Here is a 21,772-nt window from a genome sequence, read left to right as displayed (position 1 = left end):
TTTTTATTTATTTTGGTGATGGATGGATTGACACGACAAATTCAAGGTGAGGTGCTATGGTGTATGATTTTTGCGAATGATATAGTCCTGATCGATGAGACTCGTAGCGGAGTTAATGCTAAACTAGAGGATTGGAGACATACCTTGGAGTCTAAAGGATTTAAGCTGAGTAGGACCAAGACAGAGTACTTAGAATGCAAGTTCAATGAGACACCTCAGGAGGTTGACGCGGAAGTTAGGCTTGGTGACCATGCCATCCAAAAGAAAAGTAGTTTCAAGTACCTTGGGTCTATCATGCAAGACAACGGGGAGATTGACGATGATGTCATACATCGTATTGGAGCAGGGTGGATGAAATGGAGGCTCGCTTCCGGTGTGCTATGCGATAAGAAGGTGCCACCACAACTTAAGTGCAAGTTCTATAAAGTGGTGGTTAGACCGACTATGTTATATGGGGTGGAGAGTTGACCAGTTAAGGTCTCTCACATTCAAAAGATGAAAGTTGCTGAGATGAGAATGTTGGGATGGATGTGTAGGTATACCAGAAGCGATAAGATTAGAAATGAGGCTTTTCAGGACAAGGTAGGAGTGGCCTCGGTGGAAGACAAGATGCGGGAAATACGATTGAGATGGTTTGGGCATGTGAAGAGAAGAGACACAGATGCCCTAATGCGAAGGTGTGAGAGGTTGGCCATGGATGGTTTCAGAAGAGGTAGGAGTAGACCAAAAAAATATTGGGGAGAGGTGATTAGACATGACATGATGCAGTTACAGCTTACATCCGTACACTTTACCCTCCGCAGACCCCACATTGTGGAATTTCACTGGATTGTTGTTGTTGTTGAATAGTTTGAGGCTTATGCTGACTATCATCAATTAGATTTTACTTTTTCAAAATCAATCATTGTTTCAAAGATATGAAAAACTCTCAATGGAGGTGATATCACTTGTGAACTTTCTCCAACACAAGGTTTTACAATGTATTTTGTTGATAGCTCTATTGTTACAACACCTTTTAAAAGGAAAGTTGAGAATGACGTCGTCAGTAGGAGAGATATTAAAAATATTTTTGAATGATATAATTATACAAATAAATATCTGCATGCGCTTGGTGAACTTTTGGTGTCAAAACCACCCTCAGCACCACCTACCACCTCTAAACCATCAGATGTCTCTACCTCTTCAATTCTATTATTTAAGCCATATGAGATCTCTTTGAACACTTACTAGAGAACTCCAGATTCACAAAGCGAGAGATTAGTAAACATTATAAAATTGATTCAACTTATGTCCAAATCCATCACCCGCATCATCAGAATTGACACTATCTTCTTACAAAGAGATGTTCTATCAGAATTTGCAATATTTGGGACCAGGTTTGTTACAGCTATAACATTTTCCATCTTTGGGAGTCGGAAGAGCTGGCTTTTTGATTGCATTCTTGTATTTTGGAGGAATTTTTTTTAACTTTCTAAACATGAAAACATGAGGTCTAGACGTAGAAGCTTCGTTTTTAGGAGCTGGTTTACTATGAGCCTTCTTCCTACAATGGGGCAGGCCTAATTATTTGCAGAAGCTTCTTAATATTGAAAAGCTTGATCGACACAAAGAACTTCCATGGTTATCTCTCCAAAGTCTTGCAAATGGTACAAGAGTTGGAACCTAGATATTGTAGCCTTATTCGATACAAGTTTTGATTTCAGTTGAGTCCAAAAGAACTCATTCCCACCAAATTCTTTGAAAAGACCTTAGCATCTTGATTCAGATTTTACCATGTTTAAATCACAGATTTAACAATATCAAATAATAGCAAGTTAAAAAAACGAATAATAATATTTACTTCCCTTATGGCTTTTATACGAAGTTTTGAAAAGGACCGTCTCACCTTTTCACTCTTCTAATCTACTATAATTAATTAAGCTTAAAGCAATTTTACATTGTGCAAAGAATGTATGAAATTTTCAAAAAAATAATAATAAAAAAATATTAGTTCTAGAAAATTCTAATGGTCATATATTGAAGAAGTAAAGAAAAATCAAGTATACATCTAAAGATGTGGGGTCTATTTATTTCTTCAAAAGGTTATGGAGATTTTTTTAAAAAAAATAACTTAAAGAATCCAATTGCTCTATTTTGCTATTACTTCGATTTCTTTTCTTTTCTAAGTTATTGTGATATCTAATCCAATTACTCTATTTTGCTATTTCTTCAATTTATTTCTTAACATTTTTCTATTCATTATTTTTACTAAAAATAACTAATTTAATATAAAATTTTATTATTTTAAAAAATAATAAATTATTTTGACTTTTATTTTGGCTATAATGTATATGGAATGAAATTAGTGCGATAAAATTAATAATATATTAAATTAAAATTAGAGATACATACAAATAATTTAATTAATTTTTTTTAAAATATATATTTTAAAAGATTGTAAAAAGTAATCTTACAAATAAAATAAATAGGATGGAATACTTGCAGTTAAAGTAAACTAGACGTTCATTATTTAATAAAAAAAATAGTTTTTCATTTAAATAGAGAATCAAGCTGCTCCTAGTCGACATGGGCAATTTAGTCCATTTTTGGCCTTCTTCTGGTTCAAGCGGTGCCCTGCTTTGGTTATAGATAAGGACACCATAAACACATTGATTTTTCTCGCCGGTGCTTCGTCTCCATGCCGGTATGTATTTCATTTATCTTCTGGGTTTATCATCTCTAGCTTTTCTTAAGTGATTGGTTTGTTTTTGGGTCTGCTAATTTGATTTATTGGATACTGTTATGATGGTTTCAACTTGCATATGAAGTGTTAGATGAAAGTGCTGAACAAGCTTTTGCTTGATTGATTTTTAAACCTTGTCAATCTTTTTTTGTTGGAATTGTCCGTTGTTGTCGATTTATCATTCGTGCTTTCGTTTGAGTTCTCTTAGCTTTTTCTTAAGTGATTGGTTTGTTTTGGGTATGGTAGTTTGATTTATTGGATACAATTATGATGGTTTCAACTTGCACATGAAGTGTTTGATGAAAGTGTTGAACAAGCTTTTGCTTGATTTTCTCTGCTAGATTGTCCTTCTTTGTGTATCTTTCTGTGAGATTTATAAACCTGATCAATCAAAAAAAAATTGCGAGCTTCTTCATTTGTTGATATTCCAATTGCAATCATAATTCTACAAGTATCCATTCTCTCTTGCTTACTTGAACAAAAGCCATCTCTTTCATTCTCGGAGCTTTCAAAATATCAAAAAATACTCACTTTCTTCATCCTTTCAACTGGCTTACAAGTTCAGGTGTTATCCTCTTAATTTTCCCCCTAAATGTTCTGTTTTTTCTTTCCCTTTGATTTTCTGCATTATTATTATTTTATTTTATTTGCCTTTTCAAGTTTTCTTAAAATTTGTCAGTTTTTGTGGCTGAATTTCATGACTGTGAAGTTGTAGATACATTAAACTCTTAGTTACAACAGATTATGGTTTTAATTTCGCTTGCCTTAGAAATATTTTCAAAGTTTAAAATATGTCGTTCAGAATTCTGTCCATATCCAGTTCGATTACTTTTTTCCAATTTCTAGCCACAAAAAAATCACTTTTCCTTTCCATCTCCTGTCAGGTTCTTCTATTTCCATAATTTGGACCTATTTGTGGAGGTATATTCTGGTTATTTGATGTTAATACTTGAGTTTTTGAGCTAATTTTTATGTCGACTTATTAGTAAGTTCATTGAGAGCTATCTTCAGCTATAGGCCAATGCCAAATGTCAATTGCCTTTTCATTATTCATTAACATTCTTTTAACTGTGAGCACTTATGTGTGACTTGGAAACATCCTTTCTTCTCCAAAAGAGAAGTAGAAACATCAGCTATTCTTCAAAACAGAACAACCTTCAGTTCTCCTTCTTTAACTTTCAAGAATGCTTAGGAACAACCTCTTTCAATGCCAACACAACTGTGAGATATAATTGATATGAGGCCGTTGGGAATCGTGGTTATGCAAGGATGATTAAATATTATAGCCCTTCCAATATTGATTTATTGCACAAGGTAATTAGTCTAATCCGTTGGTTGGTTATGGTCTGCTACATGCTATGTCTAATGCATTAAACCTATGTCACGAAACATCGACTCTCATCTCTTTCACAATCTTTATTTCACCACTCTTAATGAGTATTGTTTCAGCCGAGAGAAAAATAAAGATCAAATTTGGTAGCTAGAAATAAAGAAATTTTTCATGATAGATTAGCCAAATTTTCTCTTCTTTGGAATTAGCTGATTTTGAACTTTCCTCTTACTCCTCTTTAGATTTAAATTTCCCCCTCTATGCTATATGTAATAGGTAAAACTCAAAAGCTAAGTTGGAGAAGAATTGTTCATTGGCATAGAGGTGAAGAGTAACATAGTATAGAAAGGAAGCATCACAGATACTCATTTGTATTCCATATAACCAAGCTAGGCAAAATCTATTATTCCAGGTATAGTTTCCTCAAATTCAAGGCTGCCAATTTTTAGAATTTTGTGTTTTTGTTAAATTATAGTATATTAAATTACAATGGCTAATTTGACTAAATCTCGGCCTCTTGGCAATAGATATGCGTCTGCGTAAAAAGGTCATCAGTGCTTTTTCCCCCTTGAAGCAAAAAGCGCCCCAACACTTTGCAGATAAAGCCAGTGTTGTTAAAAATAGGCAACGGGACATGTATAAACAACTCTCGGCAGATAAAAAAGAAATGCTTATTCTTCAAGGCCGGACTATACGACATGAATCGAATAACCAAAACCTTCTTATCTGATCTCTTCCACCGCTGCCTAATACTCAACTTCGACTAATTTGACAGAGGGGTAGTACTATTAGAGAGTTACCATGTTAGCCTCAAACAGGTTTGCTAAATATAATGGATGACTTCATGACATTTTGTTTTGAACTAGCCGTAGTTATGATCTGTTAATATTTAATACACCGTAATTCTCGCTATAGGCAGAACCTCGCGCGATGATACTTCTACAGCTGTACAAGACAAAGGAAAGAATATAGTTAGCTCTCTCTGCATTTTCGAACCATGTACGCCACATGTATGTGCTGTTGATATTTACTCTTTCCAAAATTCCAAATTTCTATGCTAATTAAAACTTCCTATATACCAGGCTCAACATCAGCTACACCTGCGGGACAACATAACCCAAACTTAACAACTATATCTCGCAAAGGTATGGCAACCGCTTTACCCATTTGTACAGAATATCTTCTGTGAAATCTTTATGTATATTAATCAAAATCATATTTACAATAGGTTCGCCGTTAATGTTTCCTCAACAGCATGAAGGCAATGGCTGGCAAAAATAAAGGTTCGACTCACTTTAGACTTGCAACCGTACTAATTAATTAGCTCTTCCTCAAGGTGGTTCTATTTATACAGGTAATAATTTAATAGGCATACATTGTTGTGATATTTAACAACTTTCCAATGACGCAACCATCTTTTTTAAAAAAAAACCCTCCTTGTGAATATTGTGGAGCAAAAAGATTTGAATACGAATCGGCAGGGTTTTGTTGTAGTAATGACAGGATTAAATTGACATCACATGACAGGCCTCCAGATTTGGTAGATCTCTTCTTAGGCAACACCGATGAATCTAAACATTTTTGCACCTATATTAAAATGTATAATAACATGTTTATATTTACTTCTCTTGGAGTAAAATATGAAAAAGAGCTAACAAAAAGATATCATGGTATCTATACCTTTAGAGTTCAAGGACAAATGTACCATTTTATTGATGATTTGGCCCCTTCAAATGAACTACCAAGAAATCTACAGTTATATATTTATGATGATCACACTGAGATGTTGAACTGTATGGCTACTTCCAGTAATGCTGACCAATCATTTGTTCAAAAGTTAATGACTATACTGAAAATAAATCCTTGTTGTATCTTCCTAAAATCACTTATGCAAGTTCCTAAAATACAACAACTTTCGTGACTCTCGCTTAAATCAACAAATTTATAACTTATCAATTGTCTCGAAAGTTGTGGCAATATGGTTTGACCAAGAACTGACAAATAATAGTTCTGTGCCACATCCAAATTATCCTTGTACTAATAAGAGTCAATTAGTCAATTATTATTATGATGGTTGCTATAATCCTTTGCAATACCCATTATTATTTCCTTATTCTCAAAATGGATGGCATTGTGGAATTAAAAGGGTTGTACAAAATAATAACAAATGAAATCGATCTGGCTGAGAAAATGAGCAACTTCCCAGTTTATCAAATATGTGCTCTATTGATAATCTGCTTGACATCGAAGTTGAAGTTCTACAAAAAGGAAAATGAAAAAGAGATAAGATTTCTTGTCGTGAATACAACTGCTACAAACTTCAAATGAGAGATTGTAACACTCCATATTATTCTAGTCTAGACTAAGTTTGAGGGCCATGAGAAAAATTGAGAAAATGAACTAGTCCAGTGGACCACAGTGTCGCCTACGATCCATAGAGAGTTCTACGAGTCGTAGGGACGACTCGTGGGTCCTTCCAACACTTAGTGAAATTTTGAATTTTGAAAACCCTTCCTACGAATGACCTTACGATTTGTAAGGATTTCTACGAGTCGTATAAAGGACTCGTAGAACCCCTTGACACTTAGCTAATTTTAGATTTTGAGGCTTGTTCCCACGAGTGGAGGTGAAAACTAGTCAAAGATTTTACGACCCGTAATGGGGACTCGTAGATCCAGTGGTACAATTTTAGTAACTACTGGAAATTGTACCTAAGTTCTATGAGTGGTCTTTACGGCCCGTAGAACTTTGTACGACCTGTAGAAAGGAGTTCATAGACCCCAAGCCTTATTCTAGCCAGAGTTCTACAAATGGTCCTTACGACCCATCTCAGGGTTTACGACCCATAGAAGGAGTCATAGACCCATTGTACAATTTCCAATGGAGTCCAATTTGGAACTAGGCTTCCACGATTGGTCTTCTACAACTCGTACAATGACCCATAGACGGCTAGAGTTAGTTTTAATGAAGGGTAGTTTGATCTTTTTCCACTCTTTCCAAATCAAAACCCTAACGTTTTGGGGCTATTTTGAGTCCCTTATCAATACCCTATACCCTTAAACTCTCATAACACTTAGAATTATTTGAGAGAAAGGATTGGAGAAAAGAAAGAACTAGCATTCAAGGTTTTTAAGAGTGGTCTTCGAGTTTCAATCATTCCTTCGATTTTCAGGTATGTAAAGCTATTCAGAACATTGAACTATGTTCATCCACGTGTCCTACATCTTTTTTGAGTCGAATTGTTCCTTGAGTTAAGTCTGAATGTTCATATGATTTGAGTTTTCTTGATATATTTATGATCCTAGGGAGTCCTTGCATATATATATTCGATTATGTCTTGATGATGTCGATGAGTTGAGTAATTGAAATACTCGTTCATGCCTTCATTCCCATGAACCCTAATTGAGTATTATTTTTCAATGTTTTACATAATGCTCGAGTCTAAAAGGTTGATTGGTGAATATTGAATGAGAATGAGTCGAACGTGGTTTGGATAGTAGAAGTCTTTACATTTATTATCGTTTGAACTTGAATATTTTGGAGTCTAAATGATTGTTGATTTAGAGTCTTGATGAGTCATGAATGAGTCTTGAAAAGAAGTCTAAATGAAAGAATTGGTGATTGAGATGGGATTGAGTTGATTAGAGTTCAATGTTACTTGTGACTAGATGAGATGATTTGCATAATTCGATTTTATTAGAGTCTTATGGGCATATTGAGTCTTGTGAGGAGTATCGATCACTGAATTGAGTGAGAGCAAATAACAATTTGCATTCAATAAAATATGTAGCCAGTGTAGGAGAGGATTGAACCGTAAAATTGGATGTTCCCCTTTTATTCCAAAAGAGGACTTGATTTGATTGATTGTGAATCTAAGATTTAATTATTCATCCCTTACCGTGGCAAAGTATTGGTCAGACGTGGCAACGCTGTGGGCTCATTGTACATCACCGACTGATAGGTGGTGGTTGTCGGATAAGAAAAACTACCAAATCTAAAATGAATGGTTTGATTGGCTGAGTTACATATTACTGAGTCTATTTTTCTTTAAAAGCATTGTTTATTTTAACTTGCATTCTTTATTGAGTCGAGTTGATTGTAGAGTTGAGTCCCTTGTGATAAGTTGATTGATGTTGAGTATGTTGATCGTATTCTTTTTCAGCTATTTTACATACTCGTACATTCCATGTACTGATATCATTTGACCTGAATCGTTTTATGATGCAAATACAGGTGCTAGAGATCATCAATAGACGCTCCGTTAAAGATTTATTTCTTTCCTGATAGCGGTGAAACCTCCTTGCTTTTCAGGGGAATCGTACTTACTTTCATCTTTACTTTTGAGTAGTTCTTTTGAGGTAGCTGCGGGCTTGTCTCGGCACCTTCTTGACAGCTGATAGAGGCTTCTTAGACATAGATAGAGTCCACTGGAGTTGATGTCTTTTACGAGTCTATTTTCTAAAACTATTTTGATGATATTGGGTTGATTTGATGTTGTTCTTTGTACCTCTTTCTTTGCTAAATATTGATCGTTAGCCCACTTGAGCGTTATTAATTCCTTTATCTAAGTCTTTCACTAAATGAATGAATGTGGAATTGTGTTTTTGGTAAACCGTCGTTCGAGCCTGGTCACTGCGACCTCCTTTGTGGACCAGCAATGGTCTTCGCGTGCCAGCCACATCTAGGTTATCCTCTCGAAGCGTGATAGAGATAATGATATAAATGGAATATTACACTCAGGAAGACTTTTCCAACAATACTCGGTTGATTTATTCATAAAAGTTGAAATTCAAAGATTAGATTTTACTTCATGTAATCAAGATTTATTACGAGCTGACGCATTATAGGGACTTATCAATTTTCTCGGACATGGTGACAATGATACTTCAAAGAGAGGAAAACAATGCTTTCTTCCTGTAAGTTTTACAGGAGGTACTAGGGATATGCATCAATGTTATTGTAAGACACCATAAGTCAAAAAGTCGTAACGAAGGAACAAACTTTGAAAAATGGATTGAATGAGCTCCTATGACTCAACCTATGAATTATAGGTACTTCTACGAGTCATAGGACTGACTCGTAGAAGTGATGTAGAGGCTGTGAAATGGACTAAGGGTCAGGGAGACCCAACGAGTAAAGTTGACAACTCGTTCCTCCCTTGACTAGTCATAGAGACGAGTCGTAGAGGAGGTTCAGAGACTATGTCTTCAGGGTACCTCAGATCCTGTAGGGAGAGTCACTTCTAGGAGTCGTAGAAGTGTTTACGACTCATACGGATGAGTCATAGAAGAAACTTTAGAGACTCAGTCCTCAGGGTTTACTCAGACACTACAGAACGATTCTTTTTGATGAGTTTTGGGGACTTCAATTATTCGTAAGGACGAGTCGTAGGGTCAAATTTTGGTAAGTCTTAATAAGGGTATTTTAGTCCTTTCCCATGATTTATCAGTGAGGTAGGTCGTTTTGATGCTAAAATATATCCTATCTAATGACCCTAAGCCATCCCGAACTCTTCATTCTCACATTATGTTCTAAATTCACAAAACCCTCCTCTCTCAAAGTTCCTCTCAAAGTCTTCATCCCAACAAAGTCTAGGATTCATCAAGAACAAGTCTCCATTTTCAAGCTTGCATTAGGGCTTTATTTCCCCAAGGTGTGTGGGTCTTTATTCATGGGTTCTTTCACCCATGGAGCCCAAGTATTTTCTAACCCAGTAGTTTAATCTCAAATTATGAAAATTTATGGGTTTTCATATCATGATTCCAACTGCATAGATTATTGAGTATTTGAAGTTCTTTATATATCTTAGCTTATAATGACTCTTATTTTCATAGAATTGTTGATTTATCAAGGTCCATATATGAAGGCATGAAATGGTTTTAAAGTGAATTGGTGGGTTGTTTCAATTATGTTTTAATTGATGCATTTCATTACTCTCATGCATGCTAGCATTGATTCCAATGGTTTGAAAGTTGAATTAAATAGAACCCACCTAGTTTTACTATGTTTTTAATAAAGTTTGACTTGAAAGCTTTTGACTCCAAATGAATGTTTATGAAAGCAATGTCTATGATCAAAAGTAAATCTTATGAAATGAAAGAATGATGATATGATATGAATGAAGGATTCTTTATGTGATAAGGACAATTCTCACATATTTGAATCAATAAAGGTTTTAATGAGCTATTCTACCGAATGTGATATTTGAGTTCTCAAGCTATATACTATGACTATTTTGAAGAATTAAACTATTCCATGGGATTAACCTAGCATCGAATGGGGCATTTAGGTAGGACTCGGTAAGGGAATCCTAATAGGAACCCCTTGTATCATTAACTATATGCCAATATAGGAGCCCTTGCAGGGTTTTGGCTAGTAGATCCTCGTATAACCATCTAAAGTTAAAGTGAAAGAAATGAATAATGTTGATGGAGTTCTACCTGACAAGTAGTTTTCCTGTGCCAATGTAGGGGGTTCTGTTGGATTTCATGTAATAGCTCGCATGTTCTTAATGTCGGTTATAGTCATCTTCCCAGAAATGAATGTTTCTTCCCAGAAATGAATGTTTCAATGCTATTTACTTGATGTCTCATGCATGCACCTACTCATGTACTTTATTTTATAATGATGTAATGTTTTTCATTGTCTAATGCATGCCTACATACTTAGTACATTCAAAGTACTAATACATACTCTATTTGCTACATGTTATCACCATGTAGGGACTAGTGCCCCCCTCCCCCCTCCCGCCCCGATCCCCTCCACGTGGCTAGCTCGGACTAACTTGAAGGTTGCTTGTAGTGAGTTGTCATGTTTCGGGAGCAACATCCCTTTTATTCTAGCTTATGTTATGTAAAACGTTAATACTTCTATTATGGCATTTTTTGACATTTATTTTGAGGGTGAGCTAGGGACATGTCTTAGCCCCCGCCAAATCTATTAGTAGAGGTATGTTTGGACACAAATGTATGATGATCTAAGGTTGATGAAGACTTTTATTCTATGATGCTCTCCCTTAGTCCCGTTTTCCCCTTTTATTTCCACTTATTGTTCAACATAACTACCTATGAAAGGCTATTTGAATGCTAAGAGTCTTGGATGAGATACCTCCGGGTTCTTCATTCACTGTGTCACGTCTAGGCCCTAGGCCTGGGTCATGTCAAACTTGATATCAGAGCTTGAGGTTTTGAATGTTCCTCGGAGTCCAACGTACCACGTCAAATAGGGTCTTATTCATGGTTTGTGAAGAGCGCCAAAATCATGAGTAGGAGACAATAAGGCGTTTAATAAAGTTTTCCTTTTTTTATGATTCATGTCGTGCCCTAGAATTGTCCTAAGTGTTCCTCCAAGTAATGAATCGTTTTATGTCCTCTAGATCATGCTTTCATGAAGAGTACTTACACCTACAGCAAGGGTCGAAGATGAGGACCAAGCTCTTTCGGTTCCCGAGGCTCCACATCATGAGGAAGGGGTTACTCATGCGGAGTTTCGTTACATCATCCCTTTGTTGTCCCAAGACATAGCCAACCAAACTAATCAAGATATTTATCCTTCTCTTCCTCAAGTTCCTACTCCAACTTCTAGGATTCAGGACTTCAAGAGAATGAATCCACTCGAATTTGATGGTTCAAACGTAGATGAAAACCTTATGGAATTCATTGTGGAAATTTATTGCATTGTGGCTATCATGAGAGTGCCTCCAAATGAGAAGGCCGAGCTAGTGGCCTATCAACTCAAAGGTTTGTCAAGGGTTTGGTATGAGCAATGGATAGTTGAGAGGGGTGAAGACATGGGGTCCATAGAATGGGAAGAGTTCAATGCCTTCTAAGATCGCTTCTTTCATGGTCTCCGATCCAAGGGCAAGGATGAGTAAATTCATCTCCGGTGTTTCTAGTTTAGTGTCCAAGAAATGCAAGATGGTCATGTTGGCCAAAGAAATGGACATATCACGATTCATGACATATGCAAAACAAATTGAGGAAGAAAATTTCAGTAAGAGGTCAAGAGGATTCAAGAAGGCTAGAGTTTATGGTGGAGGGTTCAATCACCAAAGGTCCGGTTATAGTAGTGGTGGAAAGGGCCAAAGTTTGTCGTGAATTATGGGGAAAGGTTCCACAATACTCCTCCTCCGAGGTTCAATGAGGACAAAGGTTCTAATCCGATGGTTCAAAGGGAGAATGCGGGTGCTCACACTTTTCCCGCTTGTAAGAAACATGGGAAACCTCACAAAGGGGAATGCTTAGCCGACTCCAATGCATGCTTCAAGTGTGGTAAACCGGGTCACCAAGATAGATATTTTAGAGGTGCTGGTGGTAGGCCTCAATGTCAAATTGTTCATGGTCAATAAGCTCAGGGGAGTGGCCAATGGACCAACCGATTTTATGCGTTGCATGGGAGATAAGAGGTGGAGGAAGCGCTCGATGTTGTTACCGGTATGTTAAAGGTCTTTGATTTTAATTTGTATGCATTACTAGATCTAGGTGCCAACTTGTCATTTGTTACTCCATTAATGTGTTACCCAAAATGTTAATAAAGCCCTATTTGGTGTCTACCTCCCGTGTCTATCTTGCATAAAGTTGTTCCTTGTGATCTCATTGAGCTTGACATGGTAGATTTTGATGTCATTATTGGGATGGATTGGTTGCAAGTGTCCTATGTTTCTATAGATTGTAGAACTTGTAGAATCAAGTTTCAATTCCCAAATGATTCTATTCTTGAATGGAAGAGTCATGATTCAGTGGTAGAGTGTAGGTTCATTTCTTGTCTTAAGGCCTGAAAGTTGATTGCTAAGGGTTGTATCTATCACATTGTGAGGATTAGGGATGTCGACTTCGAAAGTCCTTCTATTGAGTCGGTTCCCGTGGTTAATGAGTTTCCGAATGTCTTCTTGATGACCTTCCTAGTGTTTCTCCTAAAAGGAAAGTTGATTTTGGTATCGATCTTCTCTCCTATACCCAACCTATGTCTATTCCTTCCTATCGAATGGCCCCGATGGAATTAAAGGAGTTAAAGGAAAAATTAAAGGACTTGTTGGAGAAAAGATTCATAAGGCCAACTATTTCACCATGGGATGCTCCCGTGTTGTTTGTGAGGAAGAAGGATGGGTCGCTTCGGATGTGCATGGATTACCGTCAGTTGAACAAGGTGAATATCAAGAACAAATATCCAATCCCTAGGATAGATGATCTATTTGACCAATTTCAAGGGGAAAGTCATTTCTCAAAGATTGATCTCTAGTCAGGCTATCATCAACTAAGGGTGAGGGAGTGTGCTATTCCCAAGACGGCATTTTGAACAAGGATGGTTATTTTGAGTTTGTGGTGATGTCGTTTAGGTTGAGGAATGCATCGGCGTTGTTTATGGATCTAATAAATAGGGTGTTCAAACCTTACCTTGATACTTTTATGGTGATCTTCATTGACGATATCTTGATATACTCTCGAGGTGAGGAAGAACATAAGAATCACTTGAGAGTTGTGCTTCAAAACTCTAGGGATAGAAAATTGTTTGCCAAATTTAAGAAGTGTGAATTTTGGTTGAAAGAGGTAGCATTTCTTGGTCATATAGTGGCCGATGATGGGATCAAGGTTAATCCTAAGAAGATGGAGATGATGAGGAATTGGCCTAGACTGTTGTTGTAAAGCCCCTCAAAATTCTCCCTAAGATTCGAGCCTTCTTTGTATACGTGTGGGGCCCATCGTATTTATTTCGAAGTATGTGCTTGAGTTAAGATGAGTCCCTGAGAAATTAGGAGCGTTGGAGGTGATGTGGGGTCATTGAGGACCCCTAGGACCGAGCTAAGTCCAAGAGATCCGTTGTGGCTAAGCTTAGGACGAGTTCATGTAAGGGTCGACTTTTAATGACCCTATCTTTTGAAAGGCGTCAATTTGGGTGGCCCACGACCTATCAAATTAAAGGTCGTCGAGTCTTCTTTCCAACGCCACCAGGGACGTAAATTTTGGAGTTCGGAGTCAAAAGATATGACGATCCTAAGATGAACTAGCACGACAGGAATTTCATTTTTGGCTTGAGTTGCAACTGCTGGGGAAATGGCCTTGGCGCTGTAAGGACGCGACGCGCCATTATCGCGCCAAAAACATGCCTCAGTAGTTTGGTCCCTGGCGCGACGCGCCACTAAAAGTTGTGCAGGGTTTTTCAGGCCAAATTCCCAGAATTCAGAACAATGGGCTTGGCGCTGTAAGGGCGCGACGCGCCACTATCGCGCCAGAAACATGCCTCAGTAGTTTGGTCTCTGGCGCGACGCACCACTAAAAGTTGTGCAGGTTTTAGGCATGATTGGCCTTGGCGCTGTAAGGGCGCGACGCGCCACTATCGCGCCAAGGGTGTTTTAGCCTATTTTCAGAACTTTTGAGGAGGGGCAATTTGGGAACTTACCCAAATTATATATATGTAACCCTTGGTCTTTTGGGAACCCATTTGGCAGCCCCCACTCTCTCTCTCTAAAAAGCCCTAGGAGGTTCTCTCTCTCTCTTATTCATCTTCTCCATTTCCAACAAAAAGAGTCCAAGAGCTTCAAGATTTGAGTCCCCCATTGAAGACCCAACATCAAGGTTTCTTCAAAGTCTTCAAACAAGGTATGTAAGGCTATCCAAAACATGGGCTAAGTTCACCCATGTGCCCTATTCTTGCTTGAGGTTAGATATTCATGAAAAATAGAGTTCTTGGTATGGTGTATGTCTATATGAACTTTGTCTCCTATTTATATAATGCTATATGTGTTGATGTTGTTGAGCCAAGAAGTTCTTAAATTCCTTCATGATTAGTATGAATTGATGGAGATGAATTGTTGTTATGTTTTGTTGACCTCTTTAGCCATGTGAATATGTTGTTTAAGTCAATTTCCTTAAATGCGCTATTCTATTTGAATGGTTGGGTTGAAGTCATAGAGTTGTGTTAAATCTTGAGGAGATGTCATAAATGTTCATATAGAAGAGGCTTGATTGAGTTGATATGAGGAAGGAATTGGCAAGTGGACAAGGTCCTAAATGAGACTTGTCATTGTGCCTCAATTGAATTGCAAATGAGAACCGAGTTGATGAGGTGGTATTGTACCACATGAAACTAGCTGTGAGGGCTTGTTTGATATGATTTGAGGAGTCTTATGAGCATAGAGTCATGGGAGGAGTATCGAGCACCGACGCGGGTGAGAGTATAGTCCATACTCGAACCTCAGAAACTACGCCGCCAACGTAGGTAGGGATGGAACCATTAAAGTCGGATGCTTCTCGAGGGATTGGAACCGTTAAAGTCGGATGCTTCCCGTGGGATCGAACCGTTAAAGTCGGATGTTTCCCATTTGTATTGTCCTAAAATGATAGGACTTGACTAATTGATGGTACTCATGATTAGAGAGGCATTCATACCCTGGCAAGGTATGGACGGACGTGACAACAACGTCGGATTATTGTACTATCACCGGCTCATAGGTGATGGTTGTCGGTTAAGAGAAACTCCCATTTAGGCCTTGTTAGTGCTCCGAGTCAGTTGAGTTAAGTGGCTTATGAGTTAGTCCTGTCTAAACTATTATTGTTGGACTTAGGACATTGAGTGAGTTGTGATGTATACATGTATGAGTTGAGGTCCTGAGTTGATATTGATGTTTTCTTAATGTGGTTTCATCCGGCCATTTTACATACTCGTACATTCCATGTACTGACGCCATTTGGCCTGCATCGTTTCATGATGCAGAGACAGGTACTAGAGATCATCAACCGGCGCTCCGTTGAAGATCCACATACACTTCCAGCCAGTCAGTGAGTCCTCCTAGTTCCCGGAGGATATTGGACCTTCTTGTACAGTTTTGTTGTCTCTTCTTTTATTTAGATTGTTGGTAGCCATGGGCTTGTCATTGACACCTTTTAGACTTGAATAGAGGCTTCGTAGACTGGAGTGTGGAGAGGATTAAACTGTTATCTTGAGGAGTCTTAATTTACTATTCTTATTGGGTTGTAAATGTTTAGCCTTCAGCCCTTATAGTATGAAAAGTATTTCATTAATTGAGTTTCGCTAAGAGAATGTGAATGAATGAATGAGTGACTGGACTAGGTGGTTCGCTCGGAGGTCAGAAATAGCCTTCGGGTGCCGGTTACGTCTAGGGTACCCTCCCGGGGCGTGACAGTTGTCTCCTTTGGACATTAGAGCTTTTTGGGTCTAGACGGGTATTATAGGAGGTTCATCAAAGGGTTCTCTTCAATCTCATCTCCTATGACTAAATTAACCCAAAAGAAGACAAAGTTCCTATGAACGGATGAGTGTGAAAGGAGTTTCCAAACCTTGAAAGATTGACTTACCTCCGCTCTTATTTTGACTTTACCTGAAGGATTCGTGGTGTATTATGATGCTTCAAAGGTTGGTTTGGGTTGTGTCTTGATGCAAAACAACAAGGTTATAACCTATGATTCTAGACAATTGAAGGTGCACGAGTGTAACTACCCTACCTATGATTTTGAGTTAGCAGCCGTTGTGTTTGCTCTAAAGATTTAGAGGCACTACCTCTATAGGGTACATGTGGATGTGTTCACCGATCACTAAAGTCTTCAATATGTGTTCACCCAAAAAGACCTCAACCTAATGCAAATGAGATGGCTTGAACTCTTCAAGGACTATGACATGAGTATGCACTATCATCCGGGTAAAGCCAATGTTGTCGCCGATGCACTTGATAGGGTGTCTATGGGTAGTGTGGCTCATGTTGAATAAGAGAAGAGAAAGTTGGTGAAGGATGTTCACTGGTTGGATAGATTGGGGGTGAAGTTGAGTGGTTTCCGTGATGGTGATGTGTTTATGCAAAAGAGGTCCGAATCATCTTTGATGGTGGATGTTAATTCAAAATAAGATCTTGACCCGACATTGGTAGAGTTAAAGAAATTGGTGAAAGAAAAGAAAGTAGAAGTGTTTTCACAAGGGGGAGATAGGGTACTTCACTAACAAAGTCGGTTATGCATTTTAGATGTGGATGGCCTAAGGGATTTGATCTTGAGGAAGGCTCATAATTTTTCATATTCTATTCACCCCAGTTCGAATAAAATATACCGAGACTTAAAGGAGATTTATTGGTGGGGTGGCATGAAAAAGGACACAGCAAGATTCGTGGCCGAATGCGCGAATTGTCAACAAGTCAAGGCCAAACATCAAAAGCTGGGTGGCCTAGCCTAAGATATTGAAATCCCCACTTGGAAGTGGGAAGATGTGAACATTGATTTCATAGTGGGTTTGCCTTTTACTTGGAAACATCATGACTCAATTTGGGTGATTGTCGATAGAATGATAAAGTCAGCTTATTTTATATCGGTTAAGACTTCTTATAGCGCCAAGGATTATGCTAAGTAGTACATTCAAAATTGGTAAGGTTGCATGGTGTACCCTTGTCAATTATTTTAGATCGTGGTACCCAATTCACTTCTCAGTTTTGGAAATCACTTCAAATGGTACTTGGTAATAAGGTGAAGCTAAGTACCGCATTTCATCCTCAAACTGATGGGCAAGCCGAGTGGACAATACAAACACTAGAGGATATGTTAAGGGCTTATGTGTCGGAGTTTAAAGGGAGATGGGATGACCATCTACCGCTCATTGAGTTCGCATACAACAATAGTTATCACTCAAATATTGAGATGGCGCCATTTGAGGCTTTGTATGGGAAACGATGTAGGTCTCCGATTGGTTGGTTTGAAGTGGGTGAGATGACCTTGTTGGGTCTGGATTTGGTGGTTGATGATTTGGAGAAGGTGAGAGTCATTAGAGAAAGGTTGAAGATGACTCAAAGTCGCCAAAAGTCCTATTTCAATACTCGGAGAAGGGATCTTGACTTTAATGTGGATGATTGGGTAAACTTGAAGGTTTCACCCATGAAAGGTATAGTTCAGTTTGGTAAAATGGAAAAGTTGAGCCCTAGGTATGTAGGACCTTATAGAATCTTAAGACGTGTTGGTAATGTTGCTTATGAGTTGGAATTGCCATTAGAAATGACTATGGTTCATCTGGTATTCAATGCGTCGATGTTGAGAAAATGTGTGGGTGATCCAAATTTCATCGTGCCTTTGGAAGTAGTGAATGTTGATAAAACTTGACCTATGAAGAGGTCCCGGTTGAAATTTTAGACCGACAAGTCAAGAGATTGAGGAACAAGGAAGTTGCATCCGTCAAAGTCCTTTGGAGTAATCAATAGGTTGAAAGCGCTACATGGGAAACAAAAGTGGATATGATGAAGCGATACCCTAATCTCTTTAATTCTACTCAAGCCAAAGGTATTAATTCATTCATGCTCAAATTGTTTAAGACTCCTACGTTTCAGTTGTTCCTAAGTCTGCCATATGCATACATGTTCATGAAATCGATTGTAAAGTCATGTTTTATGTTAAGTATGAAAGTCTCATGGTTTATGCATGTTTATATGTCATTGCATTCATGTTGGGTTGATAAATCCTCGTTTCATGTCCTTTCTATGCTAGTTGAATCTCATTTGAGGACAAATATTCCTAAAGGAGAGATATTATAAGACTCGTAAGTCGAAAATTTGCAACAAAGGAACAAACTTTGGAAAATGGATTGAATGAGTTCCTACGACTCAACCTACGAGTTGTAGGACTGACTCGTAGAAGTGATGTGGAGGTAGGGAAATGGACTAAGGGTCAAGGAGACCCAACGAGTCAAGTTGATGACTCATTCCTCCCTCGACGACTTATAGAGACGAGTCGTAGAGGAGGTTTAGAGACTCAATCCTCCGAGTACCGCATACCTTGCAGGGCTAGTCACTTCTACAATTCATAGAAGTGTTTACAACTCGTAGACAAGAAACTTCAGAGACTTAATCCTCAGGGTTTTTTCAGACCCTGCAGGATTATTCCTTTTGATGAGTCATGGGGAATTCTATGAGTTGAAAGGACGAGTCGTAGGGTCAAATTCTGGTAAGTTTTAATAAGGGAATTTTAGTCCTTTTCTATGATTTATCAGTAAGGTAGCCCATTTTGGGGCTAAAATCTATCCTATCTAATGACCCTAAGCCATCCCAAACCTTTCATTCTCACATTAATTTCTAAATTCGCAAAACCTTCTTCTCCAAAAGCTCCTCTCAAAGTCTTGTTCATCTCAAGCAAGGTCTAGGATTCATCAAGAACAAGTCTTCATTTTCAAGCTTGCATTAGGGCTTTATTTCCCCAAGGTATGTGGGTCTTTATTCATGGGTTCTTTCATCCATGGAGCCCAAGTATTTTCTAACCTAGTAGTTCAATCTCAAGTTGTGAACGTTTATGGATTTTCATATCATGATTCCAACTGCATAGATTATTGAGTATTTGAAGTTTCTTTACCTATCTTAGCTTATATTGGCTCTTATTTTCATATAATTATTGATTTATCAAGGTCCATATATGAAGGCATGAAAAGGGTTTTAAAGTGAGCTAGTGGGTTGTTTCAAGTATGTTTTAATTGATGCATTTCATTACTCTCATGCATGCTAGCATTGATTTCAATGGTTTGAAAGTTGAACTGAATAGAACCCACCTAGTTTTACTATGTTTTCAATAAAGTTTGACTTGAAAGCTTTTGACTACAAATAAATATTTATGAAAGCAATATCTATGATCAAAAGTGAGTCTTATGAAATAAACGAATGATGATATGATATGAATGAAGGATTCTTTATGTGATAAGGACAATTCTCACATATTTGAATCAATAAAGGTTTTAATGAGCTATTCTACTGAATGTGATGTTTGAATTCTCAAGCTATATGCTATGACTATTTTTGAAGTATTAAACTATTCTGTGGGATTGACCTAGCATCGAATGGGGAATTGAGGAGGGATTCGGTAAGGAAATCCTAGTAGCAACCCCTTGTCTCATTAACTATGTGACAACATAGGAGCCTTTGTAGGCTTTTAGGTTAGTGGATCCACATATATCCATCTAAAGTTGAAGTGAAAGAAACGAATGAAGTTGATGGAGTTCTACCCTACAAGTAGTCTCCCCATGCCAACGTCGGGGTTTATGTTGGATCATGTAATAGCTCGCATGTTCTTAATATCGGTTATAGTCATCTTCCCAGAAATGAATGGTTCAATGCTATTTACTCGATGTCTCATGCATGCTCCTACTCATGTACTTTATCTTATAATGATGTAATGTTTTCCATTTTATAATGCCTGCCTACATACTTTATACATTCAAAGTACTAATGCATACTCTATTTCCTACATGTTATCACCATGTAGGGATCGATGCCCCCCCTCGATCCCCTCCACGTGGCCAGCTCGAACTAACTTGAAGGTTGCTTGTGGTGAGTTCCCATATTTCAGAAACAACATCCCTTTTATTCTAGCTTATGTAAAATGTTAATACTTCTATTATGACATTTCTTGAAATTTATTTTGAGTGTGAGTTAGGGACATGTCTTAGCCCCTGGGTTGATGATGACTTTTATTCTATGATGCTCTCCCTTAGTCCCGTTATCCCCTTTTATTTCTGCTTATTGTTCAACGTCATTACCTATGAAAGACTATTTAAATGCTAAGAGACTTGAGTGAGATACCTTCGGGTTCCTCATTTGCTGTATCATATCTAGGCCCTAGGATTGGATCGTGACAGTTATATGGATGTTATTGCATTAGTTAAACATTTCGGAAAACCTGATATATTTTTTACTATGACTTGTAATCCTTCTTGGATAGAAATACAAGAACATTTGCTGACAACTGATGAAGCTCAAAATACACATGATTTAATCTGTCGAATATTCAAAGAAAAAATTGAAGAACTCAAAATCGATATATAAAAAAGAAACATATTCGGAAAAGAGATTGCATTTATGTACACTATTGAGTTGTAAACGCACGACCTTCCACAAGTTCATTATCTTCTGATTCTTCACGATGATTTCAAATTACTTACTCTTGAATCCTATGACTAAATTGTTTTTGCTGAACTTCCTGAACCCGATGAAAATACTTACTTACATAGGCTTGTCAAAAAATATATGATGCATGGTCCTTGTGGTCATCTCAATCCTTCAAATTCATGTATGAAAAAAAGGAATTCTGCAAATTCAGGTACCCAGAAGATTTTGCTGAGAAAACAATAAAAGGAAAACATTCATATGCAATTTACAGAAGAAAAAATGCAGGAAAGTGTATTGAGATTAGAAAACAACTTGAGAACTCGTGGGTGGTTCCTTAGAACCCTTACCTACTATGCAAATTTAATTATCACATCAAAGTTGAAATATGCTCCGATATAAAAGCTGTCGAATATATTACAAATATAAATGCAAAGGACATGATAAAATCTCTTTCTTAGTACAAAAGATAGTACAAATATCAAAATAGACGAAATAAAGGAATATCAATTTGCTAGATGGGTGTCAGCACCAGATATCATATGGCGTTTATTTGCTTTCCCTATTAGTGAAATGAACTCATCTGTTTACCATCTTCAGCTACATCTTGATGGCCAATAATTTATTTTCTTTTAAATCAGTTGACAACATAGACAAAATCATGAATAACCCCATGATAAAGAAAACAATGTTGACAGAATTTTTCTTGATGAATAAAATGAATGAATATGCTAAACAACTCAATTTATTTTATAAAGAATTTTTGCAATATTTTTTATGGTCAACAACATACGAAATGTGGACACGAAGACAACAAGGTAATATTATTGGCCGTGATGTTATCCAACATAAGAAGAAAGATACTATC

The 21,772-nt window shown here is 37.5% G+C and overlaps 1 long non-coding RNA gene across 8 annotated transcripts; it reads left to right on the top strand.

The window, feature by feature from the left end:
* Positions 1-2,546: 2,546 nt before the first annotated feature.
* On the top strand, positions 2,547-20,486 carry LOC129894295 (uncharacterized). 8 transcript variants are annotated; one of them, XR_008767658.1, is made up of 8 exons: positions 2,547-2,683; positions 3,607-3,643; positions 3,915-4,036; positions 4,329-4,464; positions 4,968-5,051; positions 5,135-5,197; positions 5,281-5,335; positions 8,286-8,592. It is a non-coding gene; the product is annotated as an uncharacterized LOC129894295 (long non-coding RNA). The 8 variants fall into 8 exon arrangements; XR_008767659.1 differs by lacking the exons at positions 3,607-3,643; positions 3,915-4,036; positions 8,286-8,592 and adding exons at positions 15,762-15,826; positions 20,285-20,486; XR_008767655.1 differs by lacking the exon at positions 3,915-4,036.
* Positions 20,487-21,772: the final 1,286 nt, after the last annotated feature.

Source organism: Solanum dulcamara, chromosome 7 (assembly GCF_947179165.1).
Source record: "Solanum dulcamara chromosome 7, daSolDulc1.2, whole genome shotgun sequence".
Taxonomy (NCBI): Eukaryota; Viridiplantae; Streptophyta; class Magnoliopsida; order Solanales; family Solanaceae; genus Solanum; species Solanum dulcamara.
This window is presented reverse-complemented; position numbering and strand designations above follow the sequence as displayed.